Source organism: Pseudorasbora parva, chromosome 3, assembly GCF_024679245.1.
Source record: "Pseudorasbora parva isolate DD20220531a chromosome 3, ASM2467924v1, whole genome shotgun sequence".
NCBI lineage: Eukaryota > Metazoa > Chordata > Actinopteri > Cypriniformes > Gobionidae > Pseudorasbora > Pseudorasbora parva.
In genome coordinates, this window is record NC_090174.1 from 16,928,093 (window position 1) to 16,945,129 (window position 17,037).

General features: G+C 41.5%; 1 protein-coding gene across 1 annotated transcript in view; it reads left to right on the forward strand.

Moving 5' to 3' along the window:
* The first annotated feature begins 10,779 nt into the window (after positions 1-10,779).
* LOC137070637 (transmembrane protein 272-like) overlaps positions 10,780-17,037 on the forward strand; it is a 67,682-nt gene continuing 61,424 nt past the window's right edge. Inside the window, exon 1 of the mRNA XM_067437947.1 lies at positions 10,780-11,139. The gene's annotated coding sequence lies outside the window, so the exon portion shown is untranslated. The remainder of the gene's footprint in view (positions 11,140-17,037) is intronic.

The following is a 17,037-nucleotide window of genomic DNA, read 5'->3' on the forward strand; positions in this document are numbered from 1 at the left end:
CTTCTTCTATTTTTGTTATTTTATTCTAATCTCTTATTTTGATGTCTTTATCTTTAATTTCGCTCAATGCCAGGGGACTTAGGAACAATTTAAAACAGAAAGCCATTTTCTTATTTGCCAAACAACGTAAAACTGATTTTTGTTTTCTTCAAGAGACTCACAGCATCTCTGAGGATGTGCCTTTTTGGAAATCCCAGTGGGTAAATGACATCTCATGCAGACTTTGATACCAATGGACATTATGTTTGTCATGTTGTTCAAATTCATAACTTTAACTTCATTGTCATGAACATTTATGGGTACAATTCAAAGGCAGAAAATTATGTTCTTTTGGATAGGATAGAAGAGAGAATTGTTCATTGGTTAGCCAAATTCCCTAATGCACATATACTCTTGGGTGGTGACTTTAATATCACATTAGATAATGTAATTGACAGATGGCCTCCAGGATCTTGTTCTAGTGCAAATACAAAGCTTAAAATGTTAATGCAGCGATTCGATCTGATTGACGCTTGGAGAGTTAAGCATCCTCATAGCGCAACCTTTACCTGGTGTAATAATTCAAGGTCTAAGCAATCGAGAATAGATTTATGGTTAGTTTCCCAAGTGCTTCAAGACAATTTTAGTACTAACATTTTATCTACCCCTTTAACTGATCATAAGGCGATACAAATCAACATTGATCTACTCCCAGCGACTTCTGCTAAATTTTATAACTCCTATTGGAAACTTAATAGCTCTGTACTGAAACATGAGACAGTTATTTTAGAGGCAAAAAAGATTATTAAAGGGGGGGTGAAATGCTGTTTCATGCATACTGATCTTTTTACACTGTTAAAGACTTGGAATCCCATACTAAACATGGACAAAGTTTCAAAAGTTAAGGTGGACGTTTGATGGGAGTATTTCTTTGTCAAAAATACTACTTCCGGTTAGTCATAAGTTTCGGCAAGTTTTTTGCGATCATGCGTCCCCTTTGACGTTAATGGGGGCGGAATTTCCTTGTATGGGCCTTACGGACAATTCTACCGGAAGAGCGTGAGAGAGAGAGAGGGAGAGAGGGAAAGTAACAGGCTACGCCCATCAAAGCGCTGGCTCATAGGCTGCTGCACAGGCGATGTGCACAATTACAATGTCACCAAAAAAGTGCGTTTTTGGTTGCCAGACCAAGACAGTCCTGCACAGATTCCCCAAAAACCCCGCGTTAAGGCAACAGTGGATGTAATTTGCTTTTCCGGATCAGCAACTGAGTTGCGTGAATGTTTATATCTGTTCGCTGCATTTCGGTGCCGACTGTTTCATAAACAAGGCCCAGCTCGACGCCGGATTTTCCCGATCGCCTAATGCTGAAGGATGGAGCAGTCCCAACGATAAAGGTCCCAACGTTAGAACCGCAGGCGGTGAGTGAGACTGCTTCAAATGTCTGTGTTTTTGCCTATGCTCATCAAGTAGCCCAAACATGATCACGTATAGTTAGTTGATCAATGGAGCATGCGATGTGTAGTGCGTGTACATTTGTTTAGCTGGCCACTATATGTGTAACTTTATGTTTGTTTATTGTAAAAGCACTCCAAACAACAATACACAAAGAGTGGGGAAATATGTTGAACTAAATAAGCATGCTTCTTCATTCAAATGCGCTACTATTCCGTGTCTTTCTATGTAAACACTAACTTAGCCTGCCGTGCAAAACCAGTCTGCTTACTAACGTCTACACAAACCACGCGTAAACACACACACACACGTGCACAACTGCACTTCCCACATGTACACCTTCAAAGACAAAAATACGACGATATAATTCAAGTATAAATATGTAAATAACACAAGCCGCTAAGCATATTATATAGTTAGTGTATAACTTGTACCACATAGAGGCGTCCTGCTCTAGTCGTTTTTGCTGCTTCTCCTGTTCAACTGCAGCCTCTGGGTCTGATTCCGGATCATAGATGTATGGCTGTATCTGATTAAAAGCCATATTTTTATTTTGAATAAAGTTTTTTTCCCGCTGTTAGGGATGACACAGCTTTACGACACACTCGACTGAACACAATAGCAACAGCGCGCACACGTCATTATTTAGCTCCGCTCACACGATACGCCCCCACCCGCTCGGCTTTTTTCGGAAAGACTCGGAACAGCGCATCTTTCTTATATAATTATAAAAAAAATAAAGACTTTTCGGAGATATGCAGGATGCAATGCTACTCTATAGGTACTCAAGATTGACATGACACTGACCGAAACTGAGTGTTTCACCCCCCCTTTAATTGCTTTTGGACTAAAGCCAAAGCAGAACGGGTTTATGGTGAACATTGGGAGTTGCTTAAATTTGAATTGGGATAATTTTGCAGAAATTATTGTAGTAATACTGCCAAACTTAAAAGAGCCCAAGAAGAGGACATCATTTCCACCATTGCATACTTGTCATCTAGATGCCCTAATAGATTATCTGTGGAAGAAAATAATACTCTCTGTGAGTATCAACACAAATTGGATAAACTTTATAAAGTAAAAGCTGAAAGTGCTTTTGTAAGGTCCAGAAGACGCCGGCTTGAAGAAGGCGAACAAAATTCAGCTTATTTTTTTAGATTGGAAAAGTCTCTGACTAAAAACAACATTCACCAGCTTAAAATTGGTAACTCTCTCTCTGAAGACCCAAAAGAAATTGCCAAATATTGTTCAGATTTCTATAAGAATCTATATAGCAGCCGATTTTGTTATGACAGCACTGTATCCTTTATGGCCTCGATAGTTAACGTTAATTGCATTATTGCTCCTGTTAAAGATTTTTGTGATCGCCCCATCACATTAGTTGAGGTTCTCGAATCTATCAAAAATTTAAAGGTTAATAAATCACCAGGTGTTGATGGCCTCACTTCAGAGTTTTATCAAAGATTTGCAAAAGATTAAGCCCCCTTTTTATTAGAAGTAATTTATGAAAGCATAAGTGTGGGATCTCTTCCCTCTACCTTAACACAAAGTTTAATAACGCTTATCCCCAAACCTAAAAAAGATGTATTATTAATTGATAATTGGCGTCCGATTAGTCTTTTGAATTGTGATTATAAAATCATCGCCACAATATTTGCAAAATGTTTAAAAACTATTTTAGAGGACATAATAGATGAAACACAATCAGGCTTTCTAAAAAACAGACACATTTCAAACAATATTCGGCTGGTTCTTGATCTTTTAGACTACTCAGAGTTAGTGAGGGATGATAGTTATATGCTTTTTCTGGACTTTTACAAAGCCTTCGACTCTATTGAACATGGTTTTATATTCAAAACTCTAGAAAAATTTGGTTTTGGGAACTTGTTCATTAGAGCAGTTTATATGTCAATGGGAATTCTTCCATTAAGCTTAAGCATGGCACCTCTCCAAGATTCGAACTGCAGCGGGAAATACGTCAGGGTTGCCCCATTTCGCCATACTTGTTTATATTGACTACTCAATTATTAGCCAATTATATTAAGAATAGTGCCTTGCAAGGAGTTGGTATCATGGGAAGGGAGATCATCATCAGTCAACTGGCTGATGATACTACCCTTTTCCTTAAAAATTCAGACCAGATTCCCTTGGCTCTTAATATAATTAAAACGTTCTCCAATGCATGCGGGCTTCATTTCAATGTGCTTAAATGTGAATTAATGCCAATCAAACAATTATCTGTTTCTAGTATATGTAATATCCAAGTCAAAGAAACAATAACCTACCTTGGAATAGTAATTTCCAAAAACTCAAAACTTAGAAGTGAGTTGAACTTTTTGCCCATCATAGAGAAAGCTAAAAAAAGATTTAATCAGTGGCTTCAGAGATATTTATCTTTAAAAGGAAGGATTCTTCTCTCCAAGGCAGAAGGCATCTCACGTCTAACATGCAGCTATCTCATTAAACCTTGATAGAGTAATGTGTAAAAATATTGATCAACTACTATGTAATTTTGTATGGAAAAACAAGACACATTATATGAAAAAACGTCTCAGGTTACGTATGTAACCATGGTTCCCTGAGAGGGAACGAGACGCTGCGTCGAAACGCTAGGGGACGCCTCTGCGTGCCATGTCATGAAGCACTTGTGTAATCAGTCCAATAGCGGGACGATACGTCACGGGCGGGTGACGTCATCGACCAGGAAGCTATAAAGCATGCCCGGACCAAACAGTCACTAGCTTCTGGAAAAGTCGAACAAATCGATCACAGGCATGCCGGGAGTATGGCATCTCGACGCAGCGTCTCGTTCCCTCTCAGGGAACCATGGTTACATACGTAACCTGAGACGTTCCCTATCTCGAGGGAACTTCGAGCTGCGTCGAAACGCTAGGGGACCTCAATACCCACGCCGCCAGAGTCCCAAATGTCTGTATGTGTGAATCAACCCAGAAACACCCGGGACCCCGGTGTAGAGGCTACATCTAGATTGTAAAACCTCACAAATGTATGCGGAGAGGACCACCCAGCCGCATCACATACCTCTGACAATGAAACTCCCGAAATAAGAGCCATAGAGGCAGCCATACTCCTAGTGGAGTGGGCGCGGACCCTCATTGGTGAAGGATGTCCGGCCGACTCATAAGCGAGCGAAATAGCCTCGACTATCCACTTGCTAAGCATCTGCTTTGAAGCCGGTTTTCCCTTGCTCGGGGACCCAAAAACACACAAACAACTGTTCTGAGTTTCGCCACAGGGCAGCCCTGTGGACATATGCATCTAGGGCCCTGACCGGACATAGCAGATTTAGCTTCTCTTGGTCTTGACTAGTGAACGGAGGCGGACAGAAAGCCTGCAGCATTAGTGGTCCCGGCACATTAGTCGGGACCTTGGGAGCATATCCTTCCCTCGGGAAGAGAAATGCTTTTACCATTCCTGGTGCAAACTCCAGACAAGAGGGTGCCACTGCCTAAGTAGGCACCCTCGAGCGTGCCGCAGGTCTGCGCCTCAAAGTACCACGAAGGAAACACATGACCCAAGGGTGTTTCCCCAATGATGCATTATCTAATGGAATATGATAAGCAGATATCGCCGACACATATACTTTCAGTGTTGACGGAGATAACCCTGCGGAGAATTTTTCTTGTAGGAACTCAAGAACTGAACCGAACGGGCAGTTAACAGGGTCCAAAGCCTGGTGCGTACACCAGGCGACAAAAACTCTCCATTTGAGTGCGTAAAGTCTCCTTGTGGATGGTGCTCTGGAGTGCAACATGGTCTCTATCACCTCAGTAGATAGACCCGTGTTTATGAACTGGGCCCCCTCAGGGGCCAAGCCCACCGTTTCCACAGTTCCGGGAGCGGGTGCAGTACTGACCCCCCCGGCCTGCGAAAGAAGATCTCTCCTGACTGGGATTTTCCAGGGAGGACCTTCTAGGAGAGACATAATGTCGGCGAGCCATACTTGGCCCGGCCAGAGCGGGGCTACCAATAAAAGCTGAACCCCGTCCCGGCGGACGCTCTCCAGCACTCCTGGGAGCAATGCCAGAGGGGGGAAGGTGTACAGACGCAGCCTCGGCCACGTCTGTACCATTGCGTCCAGCCCCAGCAGGGCTGGATGCGTGAGGGAGAAATATGCTGGACAGTGTGTCGTCTCTCGAGACGCAAACAGATCCACCCGGGCTCGCCCAAAGCGGATCCACAGCTCCTCCACCACCTCGGGTGGAGTCTCCATTCTCCCGGCATCACTCCCTGCCTCGACAGGGAGTCTGCCGCTACATACAGGACCCCCGGGATGTACATCGCCCTGAGCGAGAGCATCTTGCCGTGGGCCCATGTTAGCATATGACGCGTCAGCTTCCACACCCGACGCAATCTCAACCCCCCCTGGTGATTTATATACGAGACCACCGAAGTGTTGTCTGACCGAACTAACACATGGCGGCCCCGCAGGTCTGAGAGGAAGTGTTTGATTTTATATGATTGAAACACAGCCATCAGCTCCAGCTGGTTTATGTGCCAGGAGAGCTGACGGCCGCTCAGACCTTGGGCCGAGCGGCCACTCATGACCGCTCCCCAGCCAGTTAGGGAGGCATCCGTCGTTAGCGTTACGCGACGACAAGGAGCCCCCAGAACTGGACCTTGGTACAGGAACCAAGGATCTTTTCACTTCACTAAGGCACGTAGGCAGCGCCGCGTGACCTTGATCAAGCGAAAAAGGGTTTCCCCTCAGGGAGAACCCCTTGGTCCTGAGCCACCACTGTAAGGGTCTCATGTACCGCAGGCCAAAAGGTACCCCGTTGGACGCTGCTGTCATCAGCCCTAACACTCTCTGAAAGTGTTTCACAGTGAGTGACTGACCTAGCTTTATCTGGTTCACAGTATCCAGGATCGTTTTTATCCTGGGAGGGGATAGCCGAGCCAACATTATTTTCGTGTCCCAGACTACCGCCAGAAAAGTAGTACTCTGCAGCTTATAGGTGCCAGCACACATTTCTTTCCGTTCAACCTTAGCCCCAACACTCTCATATGGGCGAGAACAGCATCTCAATGCTGAACGCCCACTGTTTCGACTATGCTAACATCAGCCAATCGTCGATATAGTTGAGCACGCGAATGCCCTGGAGTCGCACCTGAGCCAGAGCTGCATTCACGCACTTGGTGAAAGTGTGGGGTGATTAAGCTAGGCCGAATGGCAGCACTCAATACTGGTAAGCTTCGCCCCCAAAAGCAAACCTGAAGACCTGTCTGTGCTGCGGAAGGATGGAGATGTGGAAGTATACATTTTTTAGGTCTATTGTGACACACCAGTCCTCGGACCTGACGTGACACACAATCTGTTTTATCGTGAGCATTTTGTTTAGCTGATTCAGATCTAAAAATAGGCCTTAACCCTCCATCCTTCTTTGGAACTATGAAGTACCGGCTGTAAAAGCCCGACTCTCTGAAGAGGGGAGGGACCCGTGTATAGCCTCTTTTCGCAGAAGAGTCTGTACCTCTCGTTCCATGACCAGAGGCTGCTCGGGGGTTACTACCGTAGGAGTAACCCTGCTGAACACGGGTGGGTGTGACCCGAACCCTTTTTATAATGTGAGCAGGACCCATTCTGAGATATTCGGCAGAAGTTTCCACGCTGCCAGAAAATCTACTAAGGGAACTAGCCTCTCGAGGCTGGTCTCTGGATTTTCCTGGGTGGTCAGCCCGGTGTCCTGTAACGGATAACCGGCAGGTAGCAACCGAACTGACCGCCCCGGGGCCCTCACGAGAGGGCGCGAACATCCCCAAGCCGCTACGTTTCCGGGCGGACAAGGAGATATATGTTCGCCGGGGACCGCCGCGCCCTGAAGCACCAACGGTGGCAGGGTTGGCAGACCGGCCCCCCCCCGATGGCACCGGGAAAGAGCAGGCGCCTCGGCGAGCCGCACTCTCCCGGAGGGGACTGCCATCGGAAGTCCTGCGCCTCTGACGTCAAGACTTCTTAGCCGAGGCCTTCCTAGCAGTAAGGACGGCCCTCAGATCCGCCCTACCACGGGAAGGTCCCGGCTGAGCGCGTCGCCCGGATCCCCGATCTCTCTGCGGGGGGGGCCCCGAGCGGCCACGCTCTCTCTTTGTTTTGCTCGGTGTAGGTTTGAGAAAGGATGTACTCGGCTGAGGCTGCCCCGCCCGACAGCCCCAGAGGGACATTTTGATTTATTTATTTATTTATATATATATATATATTTTTATATTTCACATCTCAATATCAATATCCCCCAGCAGGTCTGCTTGTTTTATATGCTTGCAGGGCAACCGCCGTATACAAACCGGCGGCCGCCTGATCTGCTGCCGAATATGCCCTACCCCCAAAGCCGACTTTTTTTTTTTTTTTTTTTACCGGCTTGTTGTGGGCAGCTGTGGGGCTGTGTGACGATGTGGACTCGGGGGAGAGATAGCTCGCAAGCGTCTCTTCCCCGCGAGACATCGTCGCCCTTTCTGAATGATAGATGCAGACCCATAATCTACGCGATGCCTCGGCAAACACGCGATCTGAGCCACTAAACTCAACCCCGTAATCTACACGCTGCCTCGGCAAGCGCGAGATCCGCGATCGAGTCATAGAATCTATATTGTAGACCCGTGATCTACACGCTGCCTCGGCAAACGCGAGATCCGAGCCACTAGATTCAGCCCCTCGTAATCTCAAACATACTGTCTGCTCGCCATTATATTGTTCTTTCTCTTTCTTATTTTATTTATATATTTATTTATTTTTTGGCGAACTTCTTGACACTCGGCCGGCCAGTCTAAACTTAACCTGGACACAGCGCGAGTTACACCAATAGCACCTCTTTTTATGAGTGTGTGTGTGTCGTTTTCTTTTGGCAGATCATCATCAGCGCTAACAACATCCAGTTCCTCGGAGCTGGAGTGCTGCTGCGCTTGTGCCTCAGCGCGAGCGGAAGAAAACCGCAGAGCGTGCTTCCAGCTCGCTAACTGAGGCATGAGATCCAGCGGGTAAAGGCAGAGATAGGGGATCACCCGTCTCTAACCCCGCCACTAGATCCAACTGCGATCCCCAGGACGCGAGCCTTCGCTGCGCCTCGGCAACAGCGGGACCCGAGCCCTGAGGACCGCGAGCCAAAGCACTCTCCTCGAAGAGTGCCCGGCGTGATCTTAATATGCGCATTGGGAGTCTCTCGCAATGCTCGCAGCCGACCCCCTCGAGAGCTGACTGGGCATGCTCGAGCCCCAAACACATCACACATTAGGACGTGTGTATCCCCACAGGGAGGAACACAACACCTATACTGACTTGCCATATTTCTTTCTTTCTTTCTTTTTTGAACACACACACAATAAATGGACATACAATTCACACAGAGCGCTTGTGAAGACACAGAAGCTAGTGACTGTTTGGTCCGGGCATGCTTTATAGCTTCCTGGTCGATGACGTCACCCGCCCGTGACGTATCGTCCCGCTATTGGACTGATTACACAAGTGCTTCATGACATGGCACGCAGAGGCGTCCCCTAGCGTTTCGACGCAGCTCGAAGTTCCCTCGAGATAGGGAATCTGTTTTATCCAACAGCTTCAGTAATGGTGGTCTTAATTTCGTTGATTTTGCAACGTTAAATAATACTTTTAAAATCAACTGGTTGAGGAACTACTTGAAAAATCCATTCAGTATTTGGAATATTATACCCGAGTATGTCTTTTCTCAGGTGGGAGGTTTGAATTTTCTGTTGATGTGTAACTTCAGCATTGAGAAGATCCCTGTTGCTCTGTCGAACTTCCACAAACAAGCGCTATTAGCGTGGTCTTTGATTTTCAAACATAATTTTTCTCCAACCAATTGCTTAATTTGGAATAATAGGAATATTTGTTATAAACATAAGTCTTTATTTCTTGAAAACTGGTTTAAGAATGGGATCAATCGAGTGAGCCAATTATTTAATCACGATGGTTACTTATTTACTTATCAAGAATTTATTTCTCACTACAATATTCCTGTTACTCCAAAACAGTTTTCCACTGTATTTGGTGCTATCCCTAATGGAGTCATTATGCTATTTAAAGACCATAATAGTTTTTTGACAAGTTCCGAATTGCCTCTCCCAGACCCGGCTGACACGTATGTAGGCAAGATATGTTTTAAATCTACTTTAAAAAATAATAGAGATATTCGTTCTCTTTTTCTCAAGGACTGTGTTTCTACTCCTCATGTTGTTACGAAATGGAACACATTAGTGGAAAATATTTCATGGAAGAAGGTTTGGACTCTCCCTAACAAGTATCTATTAGTAAATAAGGTCAAAGAGATTTCTTTTAAGCTTATTCATCGATATTACCCTGTCAAAACGTTCATGGTATCAAAGTTTAAATTAAGTATAGATGCAAATTGCACTTTTTGTGATTCACAACCAGAGACTATTTCACATCTATTTTGGCATTGTGATCATACAAGAAAACTTTGGCAAGACATTTGCCAGTTCATTGTAAACAATATATATAATGACTTTGAGCTTTATTTCAAGGATGTTTTGTTTGGGTATTTAATTTTTGAGAGGCAATATGAAAATATTTTTTTTCTCTGCAACTTAATTATTTTGCTTGCAAAATATTTTATCCACAAATGTAAAACTATGAAAGTTACCCCAAAATTTTCTCACTTTCAAGAAGATGTTAAGATATTTATTAAATCCTTATCTGCCTCCTGTAACAAAAAGGCTACTAAAACTTTGAATGTATGCTCACTTTTTGGCATTTTTGTATAATTATTATTATTGTTATTATTATTATTTATTTATTTATTTTTATTATTATTTTTTTTCCCCAATGTTATTATTTTATGTTTTGTAGGGAGGACTGTATTTAATTGATACCTCCTCATTGATTTATTTAGTCTTCCTTTATTTCTTTCTTTCTTTCTCTTTCTTTCTCCAAACTCAAATGTGATGTTTTTCAGTCCCTGAACCTCTGGCTTTGCCTTCTGACTTATGGATCCTTACTTTTGTATTCTGTAAGTAAATGTTTAATAAAAAAAATAAAATAAAATAAAATAGTTCGGGAAAGTTGTGGATAGCCACCATGCTAGCAACAGCTACAAGGACCCTGGGTCCCCGGCTGCCTTACCATTTCGCCTGTCCTTTTTCGATGTGTTACCCAAATGTTACATATTGAAGAAAGACTTCATTGCCAGTTCACTTTGTTTACACACACACACACACACACACACACACACACACACACACACACACACACACACACACACACACACACACACACGCACACACTAAAAAAAAAACAAGTTCTAAACACAAACAAAGTCCCATCGCAGGCGTCCCCTGTTGGATAGGTCGGTCAAAGTTCCCGGTCCCCTCTTAGTTGGCAGTTTTTTTATATGCATATTTGAAGTTATGAAGAGGATTTTTTTTTTTAAAGTGATTGCCCTTTTTTTGTTTCTTCAAAATGACCAGAAACAGTGGAGAGCAACAGTTAATTAGTCAAGTAGACGTGTATGTATGTGTATGTGCGCGTGTTCGTTGAAAGTTTTAACGTCATCCTTACCATAATGTTTCAGAGTTTTAATGTGATCGATGCTTGTCAAATAAGCGCAAGATCCCTCCTCCGAGCAGGCTGCAGTACTAGGTAGTGGCCAGTTTCCGTATTCACGTTCTCTCCCAATTATAACAGCCACCAGTGAATCGGGATTTTTCTAGTTTTTGGTAAGTAGTTTAAGTATTTCTCTCAACTTTGCTGACGGTTCTACCAGCTAACATATGAACCGTAAATTGTTTTGCAGCCATGAAATCTGTTCGAACGGTGTTTCGAGACAAGAGAAAGTAAAGAAGTTGGGCATTTGAACCCACATACGTGTACAATTTTGATTCAAGCAAGCGCCAGATTAAGTAGCTATTTCCGTGTTCACACAAGATGCCTTGAAATGTATTAGAACAGAAATACCCGCTGTTTAAAGTTTACGCTCGCGAAAAGACGCGACGCTACCACCACCAAATTAACGTTACAGCCCATAGGCTAACTTACACACTGGTTCTGTTCGTTGCATGCGTCGTTCGTTTGTTTTTAGTTTACTTAACTAGCAGTGTTAATATTTGAAATGTTGGCCTGGCCATAAAAGTTTTGAGTGTTTTGCTACTCTGGTTTCTAACTTAGCCTATTTTGTTTCAGGCTGCATTTCTGAAGACCTTTATTGCATTATTATTTTTTATTTTTTTACTAGTAATTGTGTCTCAAATATCATTGTCTGTTTGTTAGATCAATGGAGAAACGCTATACATTTATATATCAGAGCCACCATATTTTATACTGTGTTTTTACTCTTCGTGCACGAGCTTGTTCAAGTGCTTTCTGTTTTGTTTTAGAAACAGTGCGCTTTCAAACAGGCTCTGGGAGTGCTGTACAAGCATTTGAGTGTTCCTGGGATACGGGTGTCTGAGTGATATAGTGTGTGTGATTGTGCCTGTGGATTCTTTCAGCAATCAAGCAGATTATTTTTAGATGGTGCAATGACGTTACCTTGGAGTAGAATGATAAATATTACTATCCGATACATCACTGCCACTAATTGTTTATTATTGTGATACTGGTGGTGAATCTGAGCAGTTCTGCATGCAATCAAAATGTACCCCATTTAGTTAGCACACAGTAGCCTACTATTCTTGTGTTGAAAATTAGTCTGTGCAAACTAATCCTCAGAAAAAAAAGTAGGCTATGTCTTCATAATTTTGACACTTCCTCACTGGAATACTGCTTCTACATTGTTTCATATAATAATACAACAGTCGTTTATGAGCACTATTTAATCGTATCACACATTTGAGCTGTGTATTTATAATATGTATTATGGCTGCATATAATGATTATTTTGGCTCTTGAATAATCTGTTGATTACTTTTTTCTATTAATCGTATGGAGAAGAAAAATTATACAATACAACGTTTTTGACATCCTACCCAATGCTGTCCTCCAAACTATGTGTAATATCCTATGAACCGCATACACTCACCTAAAGGATTATTAGGAACACCTGTTCAATTTCTCATTAATGCAATTATGTAGGGGTGTCCATGGTTAACCTATTAACCGTTAAAAATTGCGTAACTGAGTGAAACTTTTGCTCGGTTAAGTGGAGTCAATGACGTGCTTTGAATTTAGTTGTAATATTTTTTGCACCCCTAGAGACTGCCAGAGCGCTCCCAGACATTTGTAATATCCACAAAAAGAAGTAATGACCAGCTTTCTAAGCGGGCAATGAAGCGGGCAAAGAAAGCGTGGGAGCACTTTAAAATTGAGAGTGACGGGGCAAAATGCAAGTAGTGCAATGCAGTGCTTACCACATTTTTCAGGCTATAAGTCGCTCCAGTATGAGTCGCATCAGTCAAAAAATGCGTCATGAAGGGGAAAATAACATAAATCGCACTGGACTATAAATCGCATTAGGGCAGAAGCAGAGCGGGAGCCGCGCACGCTGTGCATAACGTAGCAGAAGAAAGAAAGTTTGAAGTGAGAAACTTGTGAATGACTAGAGAAAAGCAGAGGTTACTTTAACTGTAATGAAGAAAACAAAAAAGCTAATCGCGAACTGAAAGCAAGATGGCCAGACCTGAAGGGACGAGTCCACAGATGCTTGAACTCTCTGCTGGGAGAGGCTCAGCCGCGCGAGTCAAACGCTAGCTGTGTGAATAATTCTCGGCTGCATATTTTACTACATGCCCTAATCATGCAGGTGCCCTCGCGGCCACTTGCATTGCTCGTGAACTGGAGCGCATCTCATCCTAATTTAACGAAACTCAGCGTACGCCTCAGACATGAAATATATCTTAAGAAAGCTTGAAATGTCTTTTAACAATTTAAAACGAAAAGAAATAGGCTACTCTCTGATTATGTAATCCATGATGTGCATTTCTCTCTATAGGCGCGTTCACTGCGGAGATTGCGGTCGTCAAAATAATAAACTAAAAATAATAACCCTGTTGCACACTATGGTTAACCGAGTATTAACCGCTAAGGGCCTCGGTTAACGGTTAAAGAAAAACTTGAAAACGTGCAGCCCTACTAATCATCCAATCACATGGCAGTTGCTTCAATGCATTTAGGGGTGTACTGAGTCTTGTTGCATGAAGCTAGCTGAACAAACTCTGAGTTTCAGAGTAGGTTTAGAGTTGACAAATCCAGGTAAATCCAACCTGGTTTAGATCAAGTTCAACCGTTTCTCAAAGCTCGGTATAAACTTTCTCTGTCAACTCCGGTTTAATCCAGAGTTAGCGATCAACTCTGAAAGTGCATGCGCCTGAAAGTGTGACACGTGTGGCAATCAGCCAATCACAGTGTCCGTTTGATTTCCTTCTCTTCTGAAAATTGAGAGATCGTTTTGAAAATTATTATAAAAAATTAAATGTGTTTACGGGGCAGGAATAAATACTGCTGCAGTGAAAGTTTGAGAAGGCAGCTGAAAGATGATCTGACTATATCAATGCATGATGTGAATCAAAGAAATATGCCTAATAATTATTCAAAGTTAAGAAAAATGTATTATTACGTTCACAAAGAGCTCAAATAAATACATGTTGCCTAAAATAAATATGAGTGCATGTATTATATTTGTATTACTATTTGCCCACTTGTCAATTAATATAATATTTATATGAACATATATTTATATGTATAATCAAAGTGATTATAATTCATCTTATATAATTAGCACCAAAAGCTGCAACATTTTATTTCTTAAATTTTCTCATTATAAAATGCTTTAATTCAGAATGAGAGATACACAGGGTGTGGCTTTATTGCATCTTTACTTGCAACTGTCCAGTTTGGGTTTGCGATCTCTAACCCAGAATAAAACCTGCTCCAGAGGCCTATTGCACAAAACTAGGATAAGGGATTAAGCTGGGATATCTTGGTGATCCTGGCTTAATTTATCTGTGATCCGGTTGCACTAAAGCTGGATAGGTTGGCAGTAGGATGTTATAGTATAAATTACCATGAATATTTATTCTGTGGAGCTAGCCTGCTCCAGACCAGGCTAAATTCCAGGATCTATTTAATCTCATCCCTTATGTCAGTCAGCAGTCACCACAAATGGAAACCCATAGTTATTCCACTGCCCACTGTACATTATCATCGCATAGACCCACTGTCATTATTGAAACGTATTTGATCATTTATTTCAATCATTTTGGATAAATGATGATTTTTACATGATGTTGCTATTATTAGATAATTTACAGTTTCCCATAGACTATAAGGCTATATATAAAAATGATAGAATAGGCCACAGAGGGAAAAAAAGAAAATTTCACAGACTTTGAGAATTAAGTCATAATATTGTAACCCATTGTTTTAGAGGAGGACAGTTGTTAAAATGACAGCTGTGGGGCATTTCGTGGAATTGTTCTTCAGTATGGTTTCACAAACAAGGACATACTGAATCTTTTGGCACATCAGCATCACATGATACGCTGATACAATGTTTAAAAAAAAAATTCAGGTCTCCATTAGAACATTTTCTAGTGACTGCTCACATCTATTTTTTCTTTCTTTATGTTGTATGTCTTGTTGTAGGGCCTAGAGCCTGTAATAAAGTTTTATAATATATAATATTATAAAATATATATATAAATATAAAAAAAACTTTATTACAGGTGACTGATCACATCTAAATTTTTCAGTTGGCCAAATTGAATTTCTTTGAATTGATGCAATTTAACATATATATAATGAAATTGCATCAATTCACAGAAATTCAATTTGGCCAACTGAAAAATTTAGATGTGATCAGTCACTAGAAAATTTTCAATTTGAGACCTGAATTTTTTGAACAGTGTAAGTATCGGGACTGTAAAAAGAATATGCTTCTTTTCTGCAGAAAGAACCAGCTTCATAAATGTATGACTTTCCTTCTTCCTCAGTGTGGCCCTAATACTCTGCCATAAAAAAATACACATTCCATGTAAATATAAAAACACAAAGTGTAACATTATGTTTCTTTATTGAAAAAGTATAAAAAAGCAGGTAAACCATCAGCTCCTTTTGAAACTGAAGTCACACAGTGACTCTATAAGATGGAAAGCACACAATCAAAGCATATTATACAACAGAAGGATAAATACACATTCAAAGGTCTGTATAACACATCCTGCAAGTCTGCACACAGCAGTGAATGCAGGAGGACAAATCCATACAAATCAACTGAACAGACAAATGAATGGATGCATGTCCTCCACAATGTGGCCTGCTGAGTGACTAATATGTGTTGAAATATTTTAGTTATGTGTGCTTGCATTTTTGGTTAAATATATCCTGTGGTGGCAGAGGAATTTTGATTTTTTTTTGTGTTCAATTAGTTTTTTAAATTGATTTGGCCTCTTATGATGTTTGTGCTGTACTGTGTGTAATACAAGCTTGCAGGGAGGCTATACTGCAAAAAATGCTATTTTTATTTAGTTTTTTTCTTCTTGTTTCCAGTCCAAATATCTAAAAATTCTTAAATCAAGATGCTTTTACTAGATAAGTAAAATTACATATGTTTGCTTGTTATCTTAAAAATAAAATAAAAATGAAGTCAGTTCTTGCTTAAAACAAGCAAAATGATCTGCCAATGGGGTGAGAAAAATAATTTTATTTCTGTTTGGGACGGAAACAAGAAACAAGATTTCAGTCAGAAACAAGATTATTTTTTTCACTCCATTGGCAGATCATTTTGCCTGTTTTAAGCAAAAAACGACTTCATTTTGATTGTATTTTTAAGAAAACCTGAAAAAATGTCTTATGTCATTTTAAATGCATCTTGATTCAAGTTCAAGAGTTTTATTTGTCACATACACAGTTATACAGAATACAACCGGCAGTGAAATGTAAACAGGTCCGCTCCATGGACAGCAAATAACAATTAACAAAAAAAAAAGCACAATAAATTATAAAATAGGAATAGGATAAAGGTGCTATATATATATATATATATACATATGTAGAATTATGAATAAATCAAGTAAAAGAAATAAGAGATGTGGAATAAAATAAGTGAGATAAAGTAAACTGGAGACTATAAAAATAAATACGTGGATAACAGAAGTGCAGGAGTGTAATGTACAAACAGCATTATAATGAGTAGTTACATGGAACACAAGAATAAAGTGCAGTGCAATATCAGAATGTGAGTTTGTTAGTACTGAAGTGAGGTGAAGTCACATGTTGTTAAGTGACAGCGTTCAGGAGTCTGATGGCCTGTGGGAAGAAACTCCTCCTGAGTCTCTCAGTTTTGGCCATCAGGCTACGGAAGCGCTTACCAGAAGGCAGCTGGGTGAAGTGTGGGTTGGCCGGGTGATTAATGTCCTTGATGATTTTTTTTTAGCTCTACCTCTGCATCGTTTGATGTAGATGTCCTGCAGAGACGGAAGAGCTGACCCTGAGATGCGCTCGGACAAGCGCACTACTCTTTGCAGGGCTTTGCAGTCATGACTGGTGCTGTTACCATACCACGCTGTGATGCACTGAGTCAGTAAACTGCCTCAGAATTTACTTGATTTAAGAATTGTTAGATATTTAGACTAGAAACAAGACAAAATTACCAGAAGAGCATTTTTTTAAGTGCAATCATA